The sequence below is a fragment of the Sinohyriopsis cumingii genome, chromosome 9 (assembly GCF_028554795.1).
Source record: "Sinohyriopsis cumingii isolate HCF-2022 chromosome 9, ASM2855479v2, whole genome shotgun sequence".
NCBI classification, from domain to species: Eukaryota; Metazoa; Mollusca; class Bivalvia; order Unionida; family Unionidae; genus Sinohyriopsis; species Sinohyriopsis cumingii.
Genome location: NC_142969.1, coordinates 10,231,463 through 10,254,766, shown reverse-complemented (window position 1 = coordinate 10,254,766; position 23,304 = coordinate 10,231,463). Strand labels below are relative to the sequence as shown.

General features: G+C 37.5%; 1 protein-coding gene across 10 annotated transcripts in view; it reads right to left on the bottom strand.

Annotated features, from left to right (window-relative positions):
* LOC149791253 (FMRFamide receptor-like) overlaps positions 1 to 23,304 on the bottom strand; it is a 549,532-nt gene that overhangs the window by 121,782 nt on the left and 404,446 nt on the right. For 4 of the 10 annotated variants that reach the window (XR_016423330.1, XR_016423332.1, XR_016423329.1 and 1 more), the window contains one exon: positions 19,171 to 19,917. The exons of the other annotated variants lie outside the window; for them this stretch is intronic. The gene's annotated coding sequence lies outside the window, so the exon portion shown is untranslated. Of the gene's footprint in view, positions 1 to 19,170; positions 19,918 to 23,304 lie in introns of those variants that run through there. 10 annotated transcript variants of the gene reach the window in all.

Below are 23,304 nucleotides of genomic sequence, written 5' to 3'. Positions count from 1 at the left end.
TATGAGATAGATGTGTGCGCTTACCGAACGTAAAGTAAATATCGAAAATAACAAACAAAAGTACCAGTATGCTCAGTTTAGGAATTCCTTAACCTCTCGGTCATGTTTCTTCTCATAACAGCTTCCCAAAAACAGAAATTACAGAAACACCTAAAAGTGAAAAGCACTACTTGAGCTGTATATGTCTTTAAGGTCCACATTATGCCGATATCAATCCGCTCCCAACTATTCTTCAAGTCCCACATTATGCCGATATCGTTATATACATTAGTATTCTTTAAGTCCCACATTATGCAGATATCGTTATATATGTAGTATTCTTTAAGGCCCACGTTATGCAGATATCAGTCCTCTCACAAGTATTCTTTAAGCCCCAGAGTATGCCGATATAATTACAACCAGTATTATTCTGTAAGGTCCACAGTATGCTGCAATTTTTACATGCAGTATTATTCTGTAAGGCCCACATTATGACATACAGTATTATTCTGTAAGGCCCACATTATGCTGCAATTTAATCATACAGTAGTGTTGTTAACGTCCCACATATTGCCGATATAATTACATACAGTATTATTCTGTAAGGCCCACAATATGCTGCAAATTTTACATACAGCATTATTCTGTAAGGCCCACAGTATGCTGCAATTTGAACATACAGTAATATTCTGTAAGGCCCACAGTATACTGCGATTTTTACATACAGTATTATTCTGTAAGGCCCACAGTGTGCTGCAATTGTTACATACAGTATTATTCTGTAAGGCCCACAGTATGCTGCAATTTTTACATACAGTATTATTCTGTAAGGCCCACGGTATGCTGCAATTTTTACATACAGTATTATTCTGTAAGGCCCACGGTATGCCTCAATTTTTACATACAGTATTATTCTATAAGGCCCACATTATGCTGCAATTTTTACATACAGTATTATTCTGTAACGTCCACAGTATGCTGCAATTTTTCCATACATTAGTATTATTAACGTCTCACATTATGCTGATATAATTACATACAGTATTATTCTGTAAGGCTCACAGTATGCTGCAATTTTTACATAAAGTATTATTCTGTAAGGCCCACATTATGCTGCAATTTTTACATACAGTATTATTCTGTAAGGTCCACAGTATGCTGCAATTTTTCCATACATTAGTATTATTAACGTCCCACATTATGCCGATATAATTACATACAGTATTATTCTGTAAGGCTCACAGTATGCTGCAATTTTTACATAAAGTATTATTCTGTAAGGCCCACATTATGCTGCAATTTGATCATACAGTAGTATTATTAACGTCCCACACTATGCCGACATAATTACATACAGTATTATTCTGTAAGGCCCACATTATGCTGCAAATTTACATACAGTATTATTCTGTAAGGCCCACATTATGCTGCAAATTTTTCATACAGTATTATTCTGTAAGGCCCACATTATGCTGCAATTTGATCATACAGTAATATTCTGTAAGGCCCACACTATACTACAATTTTTACATACAGTAGTATTCTGTAAGGCCCACAGTATGTTGCAATTGTTGCATAGAGTAGTATTCTGTAAGGCCCACATTATGCTGCAATTTTTACATACAGTAGTATTCTGTAAGGCCCACGCTATGCCTCATTTTTTACATACAGTATTATTCTGTAAGGCTCACAGTATGCTGCAATTTTTACATACAGTATTATTCTGTAAGGGCCACGGTATGCTGCAATTTTTACATACAGTATTATTCTGTAAGGCCCACGGTATGCCTCGATTTTTACATACAGTATTATTCTGTAAGGCCCACATTATGCTGCAATTTTTACATACATTAGTATTATTAACGTCCCACATTATGCCGATATAATTACATACAGTATTATTCTGTAAGGCTCACAGTATGCTGCAATTTTTACATACAGTATTATTCTGTAAGGCCTACATTATGCTGCAATTTTTGCATACAGTATTATTCTGTAAGGCCCACATTATGCTGCAATTTGATCATACAGTAGTATTATTAACGTCCCACATTATGCCGACATAATTACATACAGTATTATTCTGTAAGGCCCACATTTATGCTGCAAATTTTACAGACAGTATTATTCTGTAAGGCCCACATTATGCTGCAAATTTTACATACAGTATTATTCTGTAAGGCCCACATTAGGCTGCAATTTGATCATACAGTAATATTCTGTAAGGCCCACACTATACTACAAGTTTTACATACAGTAGTATTCTGTAAGGCCCACGGCATGCTGCAATTGTTGCATACAGTATTATTCTGTAAGGCCCACAGTATGCTGCAATTTTTACATACAGTATTATTCTGTAAGGCCCACGGTATGCTGCAATTTTTACATACAGTATTATTCTGTAAGGCCCACGCTATGCCTCATTTCTTACATACAGTATTATTCTGTAAGGCCCACATTATGCTGCAATTTTTACATACAGTATTATTCTGTAAGGCCCACATTATGCTGCAATTTGATCATACAGTAATATTCTGTAAGGCCCACACTATACTACAATTTTTACATACAGTAGTATTCTGTAAGGCCCACGGCATGCTGCAATTGTTACATACAGTATTATTCTGTAAGGCCCACACTATACTACAATTTTTACATACAGTAGTATTCTGTAAGGCCCACAGTATGTTGCAATTGTTGCATACAGTAGTATTCTGTAAGGCCCACATTATGCTGCAATTGTTACATACAGTATTATTCTGTAAGGCCCACGGTATGCTGCAATTTTTACATACAGTAGTATTCTGTAAGGCCCACGCTATGCCTCATTTTTTACATACAGTATTATTCTGTAAGGCTCACAGTATGCTGCAATTTTTACATACAGTATTATTCTGTAAGGCCCACGGTATGCCTCGATTTTTACATACAGTATTATTCTGTAAGGCCCACATTATGCTGCAATTTTTACATACATTAGTATTATTAACGTCCCACAGTATGCCGATATAATTACATACAGTATTATTCTGTAAGGCCTACATTATGCTGCAATTTTTGCATACAGTATTATTCTGTAAGGCCCACATTATGCTGCAATTTGATCATACAGTAGTATTATCAACGTCCCACATTATGCCGACATAATTACATACAGTATTATTCTGTAAGGCCCACATTTATGCTGCAAATTTTACATACAGCATTATTCTGTAAGGCCCACATTATGCTGCAAATTTTACATACAGTATTATTCTGTAAGGCCCACATTATGCTGCAATTTGATCATACAGTAATATTTTGTAAGGCCCACACTATACTACAATTTTTACATACAGTAGTATTCTGTAAGGCCCACGGCATGCTGCAATTGTTACATACAGTATTATTCTGTAAGGCCCACAGTATGCTGCAATTTTTACATACAGTATTATTCTGTAAGGCCCACGGTATGCTGCAATTTTTACATACAGTATTATTCTGTAAGGCCCACGCTATGCCTCATTTCTTACATACAGTTTTATTCTGTAAGGCCCACATTATGCTGCAATTTTTACATACAGTATTATTCTGTAAGGCCCACATTAGGCTGCAAATTTTACATACAGTATTATTCTGTAAGGCCCACATTATGCTGCAAATTTTACAGACAGTATTATTCTGTAAGGCCCACATTAGGCTGCAATTTGATCATACAGTAATATTCTGTAAGGCGCACAGTATACTGCGATTTTTACATACAGTAGTATTCTGTAAGGCCCACAGTATGCTGCAATTGTTACATACAGTATTATTCTGTAAGGCCCACAGTATGCTGCAATTTTTATATACAGTATTATTCTGTAAGGTCCACGGTATGCTGCAATTTTTACAGACAGTAGTATTATTAACGTCCCACATTATGCCGATATAATTACATACAGCATTATTCTGTAAGGCCCACAGTATGCTGCAATTTTTACATACAGTATTATTCTGTAAGGCCCACAGTATGCTGCAATTTTTACATACAGTATTATTCTGTAAGGTCCACATGATGCCGATATCAGAACATATATTAGCATGTTGTAAGGCAGATATTATGTTTTTACTTTCTTGACCAACGAGAATTTAGATAACGCGTGCAACGTTTCATTCATAAGTTTCAAGGTTGGGATGTACTATAATTCACACAGACATCACATAATCCAACAAGGAGAAGGAGGTCGTAGGTTTCCTAAAAAGGTTCTGGACCTATTTCCTGATTATCTACTGTACACCACGTGACCTTGTTTCCTGTAAAGAGTATTTCGAAATACATTGATGATTTATTGAAAGCTTGAACTACATTCTCAGTATTGTGTGTTAGCTTTCTACATTTGTCGTTATAACACTGAAATAAGGTGTGTTTTCAAAGTCATTATAACACTCAAATACAGTATTTTAAATTCATTATATCGCTGAAATACAGTTTGTTTTCATTTCGTAATAAGACTGAAATATGCTATATGATCTAACATGTCATTAAAACACTGAAAGATAGTGTTTAAAACTCACTATAACACTGAAATATAACGTGTTTTAAGGACAATACGTCATATAATGCATCCTATATTCATTATTATTGATTGCCAGTTACACATCTAATACATGGATGGTCTTTTCTGGACGCGACATAAGTTTTAGCCATTTCCCCGCCATTAGGGACGCATAATCGATATCTAACTCACTTACCTCTACAGCAAAGTGATCCTTTCACGTTTAAAAGATACACTAGCTATTTGTAATTAAAATGGCGAACATTTGCTGGAAAATGTTATGTATCATTTGATTTAAGTATATTATATGCTTTGATCAAAGAACTGAGAGTTAACCTTATCTGACTGACCTTATCATCGGAATAGAATCCTGGTGTGCACATGTCTGCTCATTAGGTAAGGTGTGTTATTCTGACGATACAGAGAAATAAAACAGCTTAATTATATTGTTTTATGTCATGTCACAGCAACCTTAGACAAAACGAATCTTGTATGCGGCAAAACAGAGACCGCAGGCATGCGGCAAAACAGGTTAAATATAAGGGATACGTATGGACGGATAGATCATAATGTTCAATCAACCTTACATGACATCACTGAGACAAAATAATCTGATGATAAACACGTTTGTCAGTTTGTCACGGCAGTCAAACTAGAGGTCGTGTTGAAACTCGCGGCAGCATTCCAAGTTTTGTTTACTTTTAGTACTTTTATGTTCAAACTTTCTTTTAAACGCGCTCATCCCGATTGTTTTATTTTTTCTTCTATTTTTTCATCTTTTTATTATCTTTTTTAAAAATATTTTTTTCCATTCCCGTCCTAGCACGGTCAAGGAAAGATTATTATGTAAGAACGGTGCCAGATGACCCGTTAAGCACACTAAGCACGTGCTCAGGGCACCAGCCCAAATGGAGTACCAGTAAAAATTCAGATTTATTGTTAATGATAAAATTTAATGAATTGTATATGACCATTTCGATCTACTTGTACTAGTATTTTCATTTGGCAAAAATGGTTTTCCACCATTTTAGCTTTTACTATTGTTCCTTTTTTGAGTTTCACATTTTTAAGCGGGGGGGGGGGGACACTATAATATTTTCAGTGCGTAGGGCCCTGGAAGGTCCTAACCCGGCACTGTGTATAATCAGCCGTCCATGTTATCACCTTGACTCAGTAATTTAGATTTTAGTGTAATATAGATTCTAATGTAAAAATCGTAAAATGTACCAACTTATCAAACTAACCAACCATATATAAACATATCTGCCTTCAAATGTGGATGTCGCGTAAGGACATACATACATGAGCCGTGAATCTCGACCAGTGTGCATACCATGTCAATGACACTGACAGTGGAACACACATTCTTGTGAAGTCTATTGACTTCCACATTGGCAGAGTTTTTTTGATGCGAACACAATTAAGAATTTATACGATGCAATGTGATTAAAGTCAGATCTCAACTATCCTGGGTGAAGATCTGACAGCGACCGCTCAGGGATCGTGTTCTGGTGACCTTTGATTTAGCCAATGGAAATGCAGCTTTCAGACATTTGAAAAGTGAATCAAAATCGATAGGCACAATGTGATTAAAGTCAGATCTCAACTATCCTTGGTGAAGATCTGACAGCGACCGCTCAGGGATCGTATTCTGGTGACCTTTGATTTAGCCAATGGAAATGCAGCTTTCAGACATTTGAAAAGTGAATCAAAATCGATAGGCACACACTGATGCTCTGCGGCCATATGTATGTATGTATGTATGTATGTATGTATGTATGCATGCATGCATGCATGCATGTATGTATGTATGTTTGTATGTATGTATCTCCCAGACGCTAAGATACAAGACTTCATCTGATTGACTAATAAAATTAGCGATTATGGAAATAGCATAGGTCACCAGAACATCGCGCACTAAGTCACCAGAACATCGCGCACTAAGTGGTCGATGTCAGATCTTCACGTAGGACAGTGGTGATCTGAGTTTAATTAGATTGCTATGCGTTGATATGCCATCAGAGTAAATTTCGTATTTAAATACGACTGCTTAGTGACATCTGACTCCATATTTCAAGGATTTTCCTTTATCTACTTTCATATTTAATTGAGGCTCATCATTTTATCTGCTATTTTTAATTACACTAGTGACACACACACACATATAACACAACTAATTATTTCATACAGGTTAGATATTTTTAGTTCGTGCTATACGGAGATTCGAACCCATGTCCGCAAGTAAAACGGCGCCCATCGCTTTACCGGCACAGACCAGTCCGTATTTCATCACGACCAAGCACACATCACGACAAATGAAGCTACTTAGAGTTATATGCACTTGTGTGTAGCAGACACACTCACATGGTGACCTGTTGATTCATTCTCGTCTACTAGTATCAAGCAATCTTCAATGGAAATCAGGGATAGCACTTTCCGATCTGTCTGGTGCATATTTGAAATTCTCTCTCTCTCTCTCTCTCTCTCTCTCTCTCTCTCTCTCTCTCATATATATACATATATACTGACTAACTGATGGATAAGTAGGTATCGTAAGGTAAGGCGAAATCATGACTGATGGTTTGTTGAAACGGTTTATTTCTCGAGTGTATAAATTGTGAAAATAAGGACAGAAACTGTGCAGATCTGGGTCTATTCAAAATTGCTTGAGCGATAACTAGATACGTGTAGTATCAGAGGCGGCATGTTATATAATTTACAATGTTAGCAGATCATTGTACTGGTCTGTGGTACCCATCTGATTACACATGTACTTTTGGTAAATAAAGACAGTTCAACACGAATGCGATACACGGTAATCAATCTACATACGATACACAGTAATCATTTTGCGAAACAATACAAAGTAAAGAAACAAGGAGCCGACACATAAAATAATTGATCAAGTTCAGGATGATGCTATAGTAAACGTGCTGCATATCAATTTCAAATGAGTAATACAGGCAAGGTTTCAAATCATCGTGATCGGATTTATTTACTGGGATGGCAATAACTGCATCACGATATTAATAAAACTGAACATGCAATAAAGCCGTGCTCATTGTGTATCAGTGCAAAAAGTGCAGAGTGCCATGCAACTATATATGTGAAGTTTCACAGACATAACCGTATTTCTGTTTTATTTGTTTTGACATTTTTTATAATTTTGTATTTGCCTTTGAAAAAGACTCATTAGAGTCGAAAGCGCTCAGGCTAGTTAGATACTAGATTAGTGCTGTTCGTTTTCAGTTTATTGCATATATATATATATATATATATATATATATATATATATATATATATATATATATATATATATACGCTGTATCATTGATATACAATGAAATGTATCACTTGTTCATTACATGGAAACGCAGTTTTTTCGAGGTATTCTTTACCTTCAAAAGAGTGGTATATCAAAGAAACAGCGTACATACCATACATATATATTATTTGTAGTACATACAAATGCACATACTTGCATTTCGAACCGAGTTAAGATTGATTGCAAGCAAATGTGTTTTGACGGAATGAATGGAATGAATTAACTCTGCACAACCCTTTCCATTGTGTCCGCTACAAAATGTAATTTTGTACATTTTGCGAGTAATCGCAATCTACTTTGCAAATGATAAGTTCCTTCTTTTCTTTCTTTTGAACTTCTATTTTCATTCATATTTGATTAAATAAATATATGATACACTTAAGATGTAAACATGAAAGATGGTTTAAATAAAGAAAGTTGAGCACTACAAATACAGCAAAGTTAAGTACTTAAGCAGTGATACCGCAGCATGTTGAAACGAGTGGGAAATGTAAACTTAGCAAAATGAGAAACCAGCAAGAGGTAATTCAAACATTTAAATGAATTACATCTGATCTCATTCATTATTATTATTTAATTAACATTAATACTGAACATAAAGTTGTTTTCTTATAGTACGTGTTTAGGCTAGAATAAACAGTAACACGAGAGAGAGTGAAAACAACAAGCTTTGAAAATAATTTATTTATCTGGAAAAAGACTGTAAAATTGAAAAGATAAATAACCTACTGTTTAAAGAATCAAATCCAAAAATAATCCAAGAATATTCCACAAATAATATTTTAGAAGTCCTAATAATAAAATGATGTAATGATTTCAAGTTCGATTCCCGATGAAGAATCCAAGCTGCAAGGCAATGATGTATGCAGTATCCATATCAACGACGTTGTCTATAGTTCCTTGTAGAAACACAATCCTCCGGTTTTGGAAATCCAAATAAAAAATTTAAGAAATGTCTTTGTTCAAGAATTGTGTATGAGCACAAAATATTTCCAGAGAAAGAATTAATCTTTTAGAATCCGAAAAATTAAAATAAAACTCAAAACTCAAAACTTGTCACAACAGAAGAAAACAACTTAATATCAAGTGTTTAAAAGCACCAAAACTCTGAGATCTCTCCCTAAACATCACTATTAATACAAAGTATTTCGTAATTTTGGAAATGTATTTTTGCGAAATACAGGATAACGTGATCATTTTTACATATAAAAATCATGTAGCCCCTGTATGTCCTTGATAAGAACCAATCATTTTACTCATAGAATAAAAGTTGTTTGCATGACCCTCAATCAAGGCCAGTAAATAAGTTAAAAAAGAAACATTGTTTTTATTATGAAGCATTTATGGAAAGATTCAGATCAAACTGAATTTTCTGGAAAATATCAAATTCCAAGTAAACAAAATTACATTACATTGACATGTAAAGAAAATAAAAAGATTCCAAAACCCACAAACAATGAAATCAAATCAAACACAAATTAAATCAAATATAAATTAAATCAAATATACGTAACAGTTTATTTCCTCCAGTTCTACCCTTCCCTTTATCATTGATTTGTTAATATATATTTTCTGATCGTTCATTAGTCCAGAGAGATCATCGCATGACACAGGCAAAAATACGCCACGCTCGTTTTGCTGTTGTTCTTTTTCAGAGAGAGAGAGAGAGAGAGAGATTTGGTTGAAAAAACTTACCAGGATGACATTTATTCATAGCTCATCCTTATAGGGAAGAATTACCATGAAGACATTTATTCATAGCTCATCCTCATAGGGGAGACTCACCATTAAGGTATTTTTTCATACCCCATCTTTATTGGGGAGACTTACAATGAAAGCATTTATTCAAAGCCCATCCCTATTGGGGAGACTTGCCATTAAGGGCCCATCCCTATGTTAATTTTAATATCAAAAGATCTGTTTTCAGACAGTTATTAATAGGTTTTTTAATAGGAAGAAAGAAATAAAGACACACTGTCACGTTTACTCAGCTCCAGATAGTAAGTCGTGGATAAACTAAGGTATTATTACAAGCCAGTGTTGGATGTCGAAATATTGCCACATGCTAGAGCTAATATCTTACGCAAAGTTACCGTGACCAGAGAGAAAATCCGGCATATTGAATCGGCACAGGTGTTAGATAGTCCAACTTCTCAGCTATGTGTTACAGCTTTGTGCTAAGAACAGAGGAACCGGCGAGGAACGGGTCGTGTTCTAAATCCATCACCACGTTTACAGACAGCGTGAAGGACATTGTCCACTAAGTTTGACTGGATCGGGTCAAAGCGACATCCAATCGGAATTGAGACGGAGCGTGTGATAAAAATTTCGATACGAATTATAACTTCTGTCTAGCAAGCGAACATTTAGTCTCGCCAATCAAGATTGCTGAGCAATATAGGTGAACTCCAAGAGAGCCACGCCTAATTTGGTGGTAACACTTAGAAAGGAGAGTCTAAGGAAAGACAAGGCTTCGTAAATGAAGCTTTTTGGGGGACAGAACATCCCGTTCAGATAAGTCCCAAGTCTCTAAGATGGGAGATGGAAGTGAGACTAGCAGAGCACTCGGAGTCGACAAGTCTTGTCGGTATAGAGAGTCGAGGAGGAGGAGGAAAAGGAGTTGAGGAGGAGAAAGTGAAGGAGGAGGAGTATATTGAAGTCGAGGAGGAGAAGGACTTTGGAGAATGTTGGGAGGAATAGGAGGAGGAATATGAGAAAAGAATACACAGAGGAGTAGAATACAAGGACAGGTGGAAATCGATCTCACACTACTAATGAAATGATGCAATAGACAATCACCGAGTCGGGCGGAAGGAGAATACTTTGGGAATTTTAATCATTTGACTATTGAATTGTCTTTAAATGTTTATTTGTTGAATTTCTACACTTTGTATATTCAATCATTTAACAGTCGACATTGCTGACTGGGGGCTCGGAGCTTTACATATATCTTTCACTAATGTAACTTCCATCCAAAATCGAGCTTGGATGGGATTTCTATAATAATTTAAATACGTATTAGAAGCACCCCACCCAACACCTACCACAGTGACGCCATAACAACCTCGTTGCACCTCAATGGCGGCTTTGTTTGGGATCTGAATAAGACATAAATATTATCTGTACAACCTAAAGTATATTTTAGTAGGATGCATTAGTAAATAGTTGTGAGATATTTCCCATCCTACGTAATTGAATTGCTATGATTTTTCAACTTGTTTATGTTATATTTTGATATTTGCATGCTTGGTAGATTTCAGTTACTTGCAATAATTGTGAAGCAAATAGCGGACAAAATATCTTACCTGAGCGAAGTTGGCTGTTGTTAACAGGTAAGTATTTGGCTAGGAAAGTGTAACATAAGTCCATTGTTTAGTAAATAGAGATAGGGTATCACGTACTGTTAGCATCATCATAAAATGGCTACAGAATAACAAATGATTAACGAGTTTCGCGCCATGGGGAAGGAATATCTAGGGTACGAGGGAGATCGCCTGGCAGCGTTAATAAATGAGATAATCAAACAATGGTGGGCCAACAAATCAACCGAAAGAAAAACAAGGAAGGAACTGGCCAGGACAGCAGCGGATAGAGAGACACATATGGAGCTGGCAATGACAGCAGCGACAGTAAAAAAAGGAAGCTCGCTCATGCAGCCAAAGGAGAAGCTCACGACAACAACGCACTCAAGAAGGACCATCTTTGCATTATCGGCTGACCGCCAAAACGTACCATAAACATTTTGGGGACTCGACCCAAAAGTCAACGAAAACCCATTTTCAATTCCACAAATGTGTTCGAGGGTTAATTGAGAAGTAGATAAAGATGGCAGAAGTCGAATGATCGTGCGACGGGCTACGCTAGGTTATACCTAGGAGCATGTCCTGAGTACTTACTGTCACGAGTTGACAGTATTCCTAGCGGAGAGAGAACATCGGACTTTAGAAGAGATCGTCAGCATGGCGGAGAGATAAGAGCAGGTACACTCGAAGAGTGGAGGTTCCGGGGATACGGACTGACCCCGACGTACTGAGTCGCGCCGTGTGGTTGAGGAAGAGCCGACTATCCGTAAACTTCAGGGTGACGGGAAGGTCAGAAAATGGTCTACAGGTAAGGATGCCATACATAGACGAGGACAGGCCTCACCCACGATAGCGGGCCTTCTAACACGGCGAGGACAACCGACGACCTACACCTGCAAGCATCCGGGGTATTTTGGAAGTCACTGTTCCAAGGGCAGGCAGACCCAGGTGAATGCCGTTGCTAAGAAGGAGTGCTATCCAAAGGCAAACTGTAAACAAGCAAACCTCGCGTCTGCAAGTGAATGTAGCGTTCCCACTCTTGTGGACAAGAAGTATGTTCATCCTGAAGACTACCAGGGGAGGTAATTGAGGTCCAATACGTGAACATCACGCGTCACTCGTTGCCAGTGTCTGTCATTAACCTCAATTCATCGTACATGAAGGGAAAAATTGAAGTTGCGTGCTTGGATAGACTATCACATGACGTCATACTGAGATGTCGTTATGTGTTGCCACAACCGGACCTCGAAACCTCCATACCGATGCAGGTGAGTCCTGTGGAAACCAGGTCTAAGAGTTGAGAGATGAAACGACGCTGATGGAGTTACGTCGACACCGGTCAGTAACGTACTTTCAGCCGAATTGAGGAAGCTGCAGCAGGAAGACGCAATTCTGGAGCAGTTGCATAAATACGATGAAGAAGGAACAGAGAAAGAAACTCCGAATGACGCGGTGAAGTTCATATACAAGAAGGGTATCTTGTATCACAACGCCAGGAAAGGACACGAACAGCTCAAGCAAGTCGTCGTGCTAAAGGAGAAGCGATGTGAAGTGTTGACACTCGCGCATGAATGTCTCATGGGAGGACACACTGGAATTGCCAAGACCCGTGATCGTCTTGTCAATAAACTCTAATGACCAGGGGTCCAAGGAGATGTTATGCGATTCTGTATCTCCTGTAACAAGTGTAAAGGGAATGGAACCGAAAACGAATCATCGACCCGTCTCGTTAGGGAGTAAATTCCTTATCGATAAACCACTTCGATTAGTCGAGATGGATTTGACAGTACCGATAAAATGAGCGTCATCGCATGGAAATCGGTATATTGTAATGGTCATAGATTACGCTTCATGCAATCCGGAGGCTGTCGCGTTGCGTAATATTGATTCGAAAACCGTCGCTGCAGCGCTGTATGAGATTTGGTCAAGAGACGGAGTACCCGACATGATCCAGACCGTTCAAGGGACACACTTCATGGGTCGCTTGATGGCAGAGGTGAACCGACTGATGTCTCATTAAGCACCTCACGACTACACCGTATCAACCCGAATGTAACGGACTGGTTAGGCGGTTCAACGGGGCTATGAAAAACATGCTTAAGAATCTGTGTGAAGGCCGCATCAAAGATTGCGATCGGTATATTCCTGCCATGATTTTTGCATATCGGGAAGTACTACAAGCGCGATTAGGGTTTTCTACCTTTGAATTTAGGTATGGGGGGATCGTACGTGGCCCAATCACCGTACTGAGATGGCTATGCACGACCGATCACGCTGTCGAGGAGGTACGTACTACCTATCAGTACGTCGTGGCTTTGCGTAAAAAACTGGAGGAAGTTTGTTCCCTCGCACAGGAGAACCTCAAGCGAGCGCAGTTGAATCAGTTGAAGCATTACAACGAGGGCGCTAAACCACGCCAGTAACATGTTGGGGACAATGTGTTGTTGCTGTTTCCCCAAGAACACAACAATCTGCAAGTCTCTTGGAGGTGCCAGTACGTTGTAACCGGGAAGTTCTGACATTAAAGCCTATCAGATACGGCTACCGACTAAGGAGAAACTGTGCCATGCCAATCTCCTTAAGAGGTACAGAGAAAGAGAGATCGTCAGTGATTTTGTCGTCGTCACAATTGTCACCGAGTACGCCGAAAGCGATATGCAAGGTGCGAACACTGTCCCGAGCTGTCCATTAAGGAGGGCTGTGACACCCTTGGACGTGGAGTGTAACCCCATGTTGTCTGCAGAGCAGCGGAAAGAGATAGAGACGGTACTGGCAGGGTATTCCGATCTGCTTAAGGAACTTGTCGAGTTCGGGCTTTGTCGAAGGGTTATTTACAAATTCTTGTACGGGAGGAGGATAGGCCAAAGCTCGATTTTGCTACTCTCGATGCGACCTACCAATGGTTAGTCATGCCGTTCGGAGTCCATATACGCTCAGCGACTTCACTAGAATGATGCGGTAGTAGTTGGAGCCCTTGCATTATAGTGGTGTTCACAACCTCATTGGTGACGTCATGCTAGCCACAGAGACGTGGAGTGAGCACCTCACTCTGCTAGCTGACGTTTTGGGGCGGCTAAGTCAGGTGTGATTAACGGCTCGCCCTTCCAAATGTCACCTTGGGTTCCGGACGTTGGACTATTTGGGACACACCCTGAGCCAAGGCACGCTGTCTCCAGAGAAATCGAAGGTGGTGCAGCTGAGAAATGCCGCAAAATTTTTTGGACGGATGTGTGTAAGCATGCGTTCTTAACGCTGAATGATAGACTTACATCCGACGCTCTTGTCCGTCTACCGGATCAGTCCAGAGATGTTGTGCTCTGCACTGACGCATGTGACACGGGCCAAAGAGCAGTACTACTGCAAGAGCACGAGAGGATGCTTTTTCCTGTCGCTTACGGCAGTCGGAAGCTGCCTAGAAGAACTAATCTATATCGGAGAGGGAATTCCTTCAACTGGGCTTCTGTACAGCTTCTTTGTCATTAAATCAGATCTATGAAGGTTGATAATTTTGTGTAGTTTTTCAGTTTCTCCAACATACTGGATGCTGCATATATATAAGCCCAGTCGCAGAACACGTCTCCTCACATGGCCACACTTTCAGTGATATAACACTTATAGCAATTGGTCACAACCCCAAATGGAGTTCCGAAACCAGGAAAGAAAAGGAATCTTACTGGATACGCCGCTTTAGAACATTGAACCAAGCGGTTTAAAGCAAGAAGACTAGAAAAAGACGCCATTCACAAACAAAATTACCTTTTTGCAGCCGGCATATTCTCTTTTCAATGATTCTCTAAATTAGCTTATTAGTCACCCAATAACCTATAATTGCAAAAACAATGAAATATCCGGGATATAATTTGCGCATACATAAATTTAGATATAATAACAGATGACGCTATGGCTCATCAATTTCTAGGTCAATTTAAAATATCTTTCAGCATCCTCAGCAAGCCATAGTCATGTAAAGTTTAACGTAGACAACATTTTGCCTGTTTTATTTGTTTGTCTTGTCTATGTTTTGTATTTGCTTTTGTAAAAGACTCATTAAGAATCGAAAGCGCTTAGGCTAGCTAGATACTAGTTTTACACTGTTCGTAGTCAGTTTATTACATTTACCTTTATCAATCCCTGACAAACGTGATCCCTTGCTGGATCCAGTGCACTTGAAAGGACTGTTATTCACCATATGATTTGCATTATATATATATATATATATATATATATATATATATATATATATATATATATATATATATATATATATAATATATATATATATATATATATATACACACACACACACACACACACACACACACTGAATCGTATGTATCTACGAGAAGGACTCTGACAGTTTTATCTGGTACGTAACTACTGTCTCATCGCGGGCAGATCTTAAGGGCCCTAATCAACGGACAATTACTCTTGGATTATACAGCCTTTGCACTCCAAGCGGAAGCTGCTGAAATAGTTACGCGTGATGTGCATCGTATTTTTTAGTATCAATGTATTAATAAGGCTGATTGAGAACAGCCGTTAAAACCGTCAAGTACATGCAAGCTCTACGCTTGTATTAACTGTCATTCTGCTGTTTAATATCACCCTAGCATTAGATGTTTCCGAAATTACATGAAGTTGTTCAACGATAACTGCGGTGTGGGAGTTTATAGTGACGTCTAGCAATGGGGCGTCGTGACGCATACATGTAGCAGCATGTTCCACCAGTCACATGATTCTGGCACCAGGCCGAACAGTCCGAACACTAACCATTCAATGCTGAGCTCTTAGCGAGGCAGCTGTTAGTACCAGTTATATACGTTTTTGGTATGACTCAGCCGGGGATCGAACCCGTAACATCCCACATCGGAGGCGGACGGTCTAACCACTAGGATACCGGAGCGGTCCCCTAAAGTATGTCGCATAACACTATTTAAGAAATGTTCCTGCTTACAATAAAGTAAAAAAGCTTAAATATCTATTTTTGCTTTTGTGTACACACGTACAACTTTTGGTATTTTAATTCTTTCATATTTTCTTATTTGTGTCACGATAACAGAAAGGTTTTAATTAAATTTGTTGCCTTTTAAGAAATGTCGTTTTTGTGTCTTTCAGTACATCTCCTCCTTGTGCCTTACATTGCATTTCTTCCTCTTTCCTTTCATTGCATTTCATCCTTGCGCGTTCAATTACATTTCACCTTTTTGCCTTCCTTTACATGCCCTTCTTATGCCTTCCATTACCTTTCCTCTTTATACCTTTTAGTACAATTCCTCTTTATGCCTTCCTTTATAATTCCTCCGTGTGCCTTTCATTCCCTATCCTCCTTATGCCTTTCATTGTATGCCCTCCTTATGCCTTTTATTACAATTCCTCATGCGTTTCATTACATTTCCTCCTTATATTTTCTCCTTATGCCTTTCATTTTATTTCCTCCTTATATTTTTCTCCTTATGCCTTTTATTACAATTCCTCATGCGTTTCATTACATTTCCTCCTTATATTTTCTTCTTATGCCTTTTATTACAATTCCTCCTCATGCCTTTCATTGCATTTCCTCCTTATGAGCTCATTTACATTTCCTCTTTATGCATTTCATTACATTACATTATGCCTTGAATTACATTTCCTCCTTATGCCTCCCATTACATTTCCTACGTATGCCTTTCATTACATTGTTCCTAACTGCAGTACTTGTCTCCAACAGCGTAGTGGGAAAGTAAATATGTTTATATAATTTGTCATTATTTGCAGCATAGTTGGCATTCCAAGTTAGCAATTAATGTTTTAGGCCTATAAAGAGTGTTTATGAATCAGGTACTTGAAATGCAGTTTTAGTCTTACAGTAATTTTAATACCGATGTGTACATGCCACTTCACCGGTTGCAGTTACAATGGTTCTTTATTCAAGATTAGATATTATAACTTTAAAAAAGCTAAGTACATGGCACGTAAGAATTGCAGTAAATGACAGCAGAAAATTATATTTATGTTTTCTCTTAGTCTTCTTGGAAGAAGACCAAATGTATATTGCTAAAATATTAAAAGTAATTTAAATTTTGGAAATGAGGACCTGTTTGCAATTAAATAATATTAGAGTTACGAAAATGTTGGGAAAAATGAATCGATCATTGTAACTGAAATCATAGATTACACTTTTTAATATTTTAGATAATTACTATGGATGGGCTTTTGGAGATTTACACTGGATGGGTTTTTTTTTAGGTTTACACTGGGTGGGTTTTTTCGAGGTTTACACTGGATGGGTTTTCTTTTAGACTTACACTGGATGGGCATTTTTCGAGGCTTGCACTGGATGGGCTTTTTAGAGATTTACAATGGATGGAATTTTTCTAGATTTACAATGGATAGGCTTTTTCGAAATTTACAGTGGATGGGCTTTCCCGAACTTTATAATGGATGGTTATTTAGAAATATTGATTCATCAGAGGAGTACATGCTCAATTACCGACGCGAACTTCAACTGAGTTGTAACGACCGCAAAACGGTCCACATGGCTTTTTCGATTGAACAGTCAGAAAGGTCCCTTCGTAGTTAGTTGTATTAGTAGGTGTGAATATAATGTGCGTATGATTGTGTGAGAGAGAGATACAACTGATTCATCGTGTCTTTCTAGAGCAGTGCCTACTATTTCATGTCCGACATACTATATCCTATAAATTGACTGCACACGGAAGTGTGTATTCTGCAGTTATTTTCGTGGTCAGCAACCTATTGATATAAGTCAAAATACTAAAGCCAACAATTTACTAGCTAAGCTATTAGTGTACTAATGAGAAAACAGTAAACATAAATCACACTTACTCAACAAACAAGAAAATATTAAGTGGGCTTGAGAAAATTACATAAAGTTCAGACAGGAAGCAAGCGCGTTCATGAAAATCGTAGGATGATTCACAAACCTACACAGCAACGCACATACTTATCACATTCACATACGCATATAAATAACTAAAACGTGACATGTTTCGTTTTAAAACCTAAATGTTACCTAAAGCTGGAAATGGTTGGTGTTTACAACATTATATTTGGCCATCGTAAGTGGCACGTGTGAAACGTGCGATTAATGGATCATAAATATGTAGACGAAGATACATATGTATTTTGTTCTGAGTGGGATGGGCCGCTCCGGTGGCCTAAGTTGTCAGAGCGTCCGTCTTGGATGCGGGAGACGGAGGGTTCGATCCCGGCCGAGTCATACCAAAGAATTATTATTATAAAAATGGTACCAAGAGCTGCCTCGCTTGGCGCTCAGCATTAAGAGGTTAATGGTGTCAGAACAATGTGATTGGATGGAATATGATGCCTCACTGCTAGACATAACTATAAACTGTCACACTTCAAACATCGTAGCGATATGACTGACAAATTGTTAAGGCTATGTTAAAATTCCAAATCACTCATTCACTCAGCGAGTGGGCAGAAAGAACGAGTTTGATACGAGTAGGAATATATCGAGGCCGTATGTTCATACACTGTATCGAATGTGTTGCTTTCTGTGATACGTCCACTTCTGTGTTTCAAATGTTCTTCCTCAGATTTCCTAACCAAATTCGATTCCCTAGTAATTTTAATTGACACATTTAAATCCCTCCACTAAAACTTGGTTCCTTATAAAACATAATTCCATAGACCATAATGTTTATAAAGTCTGAAGCAGAAAAGGATTTCAGCTAAGTTTGGTTTAGATGATTAAGATAGGGGAATGTCACTTGGGAATTAAACATGGGGTAAAGTTTTCTCCAGACGTGGGGCATTTCTAACAATGCCTTGATTCCTACCATGGCTCCTTGTGTCTTTCTTGTTTGCTCTCTCTCTCTCTCTCTCTCTCTCTCTCTCTCTCTCAATGTTACTTTGCACACCAGCTTCGTCTGAGAACTCACTGTCAAACATCGTCTAATATAGTGTTGTCCACCTCAACTTCTAGCCCTATATACCGTGAAATTCATCAACACTGCAAGTCACTGTGTACGGTACTCTCCCGTTAGTTATCTCCAGCGGCGTAAAGAATAAAGCAATTTCTGAGTATTTTTAAAAACTTTATGAAAATAAAGAATGATTGCGTATCTTTTTATTATTCACAAGAACTTTATGTAATTTTATAGTCTTGAAATATAACCGATGTCTTTGTTTATCAACTTGTACTTTACATGAAAACGTATGTGATTACCTTTCAGTATTTTACATCAATTTTTCAAAATCTCTTCCATTTTGGTTTTTTATGATTAAATAAACAAACAAACACTCTTGTATCCAATATATTGGAAAAAATAAAATATAAATGAAAATCTGAGTTATATTTGATGACGAAAATCACTCATATGTTGGGTAATATGGATATTATTTGTATTTTTCATCCCATCGTCATAAAACGTGTCTAATATTTATCGTTGACTTTTATTCCTGCTACATGTTCACCCTCAGTCTTCTCTTGGTTATCAAGAGTTTACAAAAATGTGTCTTCAAGATATGGGTGTGTGACACAAAATCACACATCCAATTTTCAAAAGTCAAACCTCCAAACTGGCCATAACTCAGTCAAATATGATAAGGAAATAGTAAAAATCGATTTTAATTTTGTTTATGAAGAGCATGATACCAAAGTTTTGTTTTTAAGTTTGAAGTCCTTCTAAAGTTATTGAGCAGCATCGAAATTCGTGACAGACATTGCGGTACATAACGTGATGGTGTTGTATTGACTTGCGCTGGTGGAACATAAAGTAAACAGGGCGGACGAACCTTGATAAACTGGATTCCCCCTCCTCAGATATGTCTGAAGTATAAAAGAAACAGATAAACAGACATGATGAAGAGTCTGGACACTTGGGGCAAAAAATGACTAGTTGTTTTCACTCTTGGTCAGGACTTGGAACTATATTCTGCACACTCACCAATAACTCTTGGCTTTGCATTAGTTTCATTGGCAAATTTGCAAAAGTCACACACACACACACACACACATATGTATATGTATATATATATATATATAAGAAGAAAACAAACGCTTTTATAAATTTTTTATGCTTTCTGACAGTCTATCAATCAATCGTGTTTGTTTTCTTCGAATTTTGTCTATATTGCCAAGTACCTCAAGTAGCTTTTCATTTTTTTTTTCTTTTCTTGTTTTATGCACACAGCAGACCTTTATGTCTGATTTCTCTGTTGCATGTGTTATACACTGTAACTAGTGCACATGGCTAATAAAAACTTTGAATAAAGTATCCACCAAATGGTCAGTGGAGTTTTGGCAGTATTGCCGGGCAAGTGATGAAATACATGGAGAACGTGATTAAATTGATACACGAGGCAAGTAATTAAAGTAATACACGTTGGAAGTGGCCGAAGCAATGCATGTGGCAAGTGATTAAAGTAATACACGGGGTAAGCGATTAATGTAATGCACGTGGCAAGTGATTAACATAATACACGAGGCAAGTGATTAAAGTAATGCACGAGACAAGCGATTAAAATAATACATGTGGCAAGTGATTAAAGTAACACACGAGACAAGCGATTAAAATAATATATGTGGCAAGTAATTAAAGTAATACAAGGGGCAAGCGATTAAAGTAATGCACGTGGCAAGCGATTAAAGTAATGCACGTGGCAAGTGATTAAAGTAACACACGAGACAAGCGATTAAAATAATACATGTGGCAAGTGATTAAAGTAATACGAAGCAAGCGATTAAAGTAATACATGTGGGAAGTGATTACAGTATCATACGAGGCAAGCGATTAAAGTAATGTATGTGGCAACTGATTAAAGTAACACACGAGGCAAGCGATTAAAGCAATACATGTGGCAGATGATTAATGTAGCACACAAAGCAAGTGATTAAAGTAAAACACGTGGGAAGTGGTCAAAGCAATGCATGTGGCAAGTGATTAAAGTTGTACACGTGGCAAGTGATTAACGGAATATACAAGGCAAGTGATTAAAGAAACACACGAAGCAAGTGATTAAAATAACACACGAGGCAAGTGATTAAAATAATGGCAGAGAAAAAGGGCTGTGTTATATTGAAATTTCAGCACTGGCTACTGTTCCTGCTCCGTTGATCTTTTAAAAAGTTAGTATTTAAAATATTATAAACGAAATGATCCTTATGAAAAATAAGTATGAATGGTAAAATACATAATATAGGTATATATAGTTTTGTTTTAACCCTACTTGACCTCGTCTACTTTCACCCAAACAAAATATAACTTCATATTAAAGAGGTCACAACGACCCGATCTTCTTCAGAATCTCTATATTCTGTAACCTGAAAAACACGTAATGCATTTCATATCATCTTCTCGTGACAACAGCATGCATTAAATTATTTGAATAGCATTACTTCCAAAATGCATACAGACAATCTTACAACTTATTTATTATTTACAGATCTTTACAAGACCTCTCTTCGTGGCATTGTGAATTCTGTATAATATGAAAATTCATTCTTAGAATAACATGCACCCAAATTAAGCTGCATAAACCGTTGAATAACGAATTTGCAGGTTGGATAACAAGCCTGCGGGCTAAAGGTGTCTGCCATTTGTTGTTCTTCTTCTGATTAAGAAATAATGTATACTCGTATTGGCGTTCGCAATTGACTGAGCTTAGTATGTGAACGCAATCCATAGTTTAGAATAAAATGCATTTTCTTGAATGCTGCAAATGAGTTATGCCCCTTTAACGATTTATTATCACAAGGGTTACAAATGGATTGTACTGAACGGTCTGTCCATTCGCATGCATTAGAGAAATCAAAAATTGATAAAATATACAAGAATATGGTCTCATTTCTTAATAAGCTTTAACACAACAGATATAAAATTTTGTTATAATTATAGAATGCAATTGAGGAAGTGACTTTTAAATTTATATCGTTCCTACCTCGAATACAGTCTGCCCTGAAAGCTCTTCAGCTAATACCGAGCAAGCATGGTCGAAGTTTTGGTATAGCTTTTATTTGCATCTGATGGACTGACGAAATTGTACATATTGACTTAGTCATCACAAAGGGCATGCAAAGTTGTATTCATTTCTTATTTCCACAGCTAATACAGCACCGATCGGAAATATTGCATTAGGTAAATATACTGCCCTTACGTTAGCATAATATTATAAATACAATTTTACCAATTGAACGTTCCCCATAAATATCCATATTTTTTGGCTATAATTAGAAGCACAAGGTGCATCAATTTATCTCCTACACGTGTTTTAGCAATACACAAAAAATAGAGCAAATTGTAGTTATGACCTGTGTTTGGATTCCCCAATCCCCATTGCTGAAAAAGTGAATGAAATGAAGGATCGAACATAAAAATACAAGACAGAATCATCAGTCAATAATTTTGGCTTTACACAGTAACACGGAGTTTGTTATAACAATTACATAAAAGGCATATACACTTTTGCACATGTTACTAAGCAAAATTGGTTCTCTAAAGTAAGTTATCACTCAGTTTGGAGGATAAATTGAAAGGCAATCTTCTTTCTTTACAGAGCAATACGATGTTTTTCTAGGAACCTTACGAATGTAGCTTTGACCACTCAAATTGATGATGCAGATATAATGTCCACTCATAATCTCTAAAATCCGGACAACATTCTTAAAAGAGCGAAGATCATTCCAGCAAAATCTGGACAGCGTGTATAAAAAGATCGTACAAAGATTGTACTAGCAAAATCCGGACAGCAGTATTAAAAGCGCGTATGAAGATCGTACCTGCAGAATCCGGAAAACAATATTAAATGAACTTAATAATGTCATATAAGCAAAATCCGGACAGCAGTATTAAAAGAGCGTATGAAGGTCGTACCAGCGAAATCCGGACAGCAGTATTAAAAGAGCATATGAAGATCATACCGGCAAATCCGGACAGCGGTATTAAAAGAGCGTATGAAGATTATACCGGCAAAATCCGGACATCAATATTAAAAGAGCGTACGAAGATCATACCAGCAGAATCCGGACAGCAATATTAAATGAACTTACTAATGTCATATAAGCGAAAGCCGGACAGCAGTATTAAAAGAGCGTATGAAGATCACGCCGGCAAAATCCGGACAGCAGTTTTAAAAGAGCGCGTGAAGATCATACCGGCAAAATCTGGACAGCAGTATTAAAAGAGATACGAAGATTATACCGGCAAAATCAGGACAG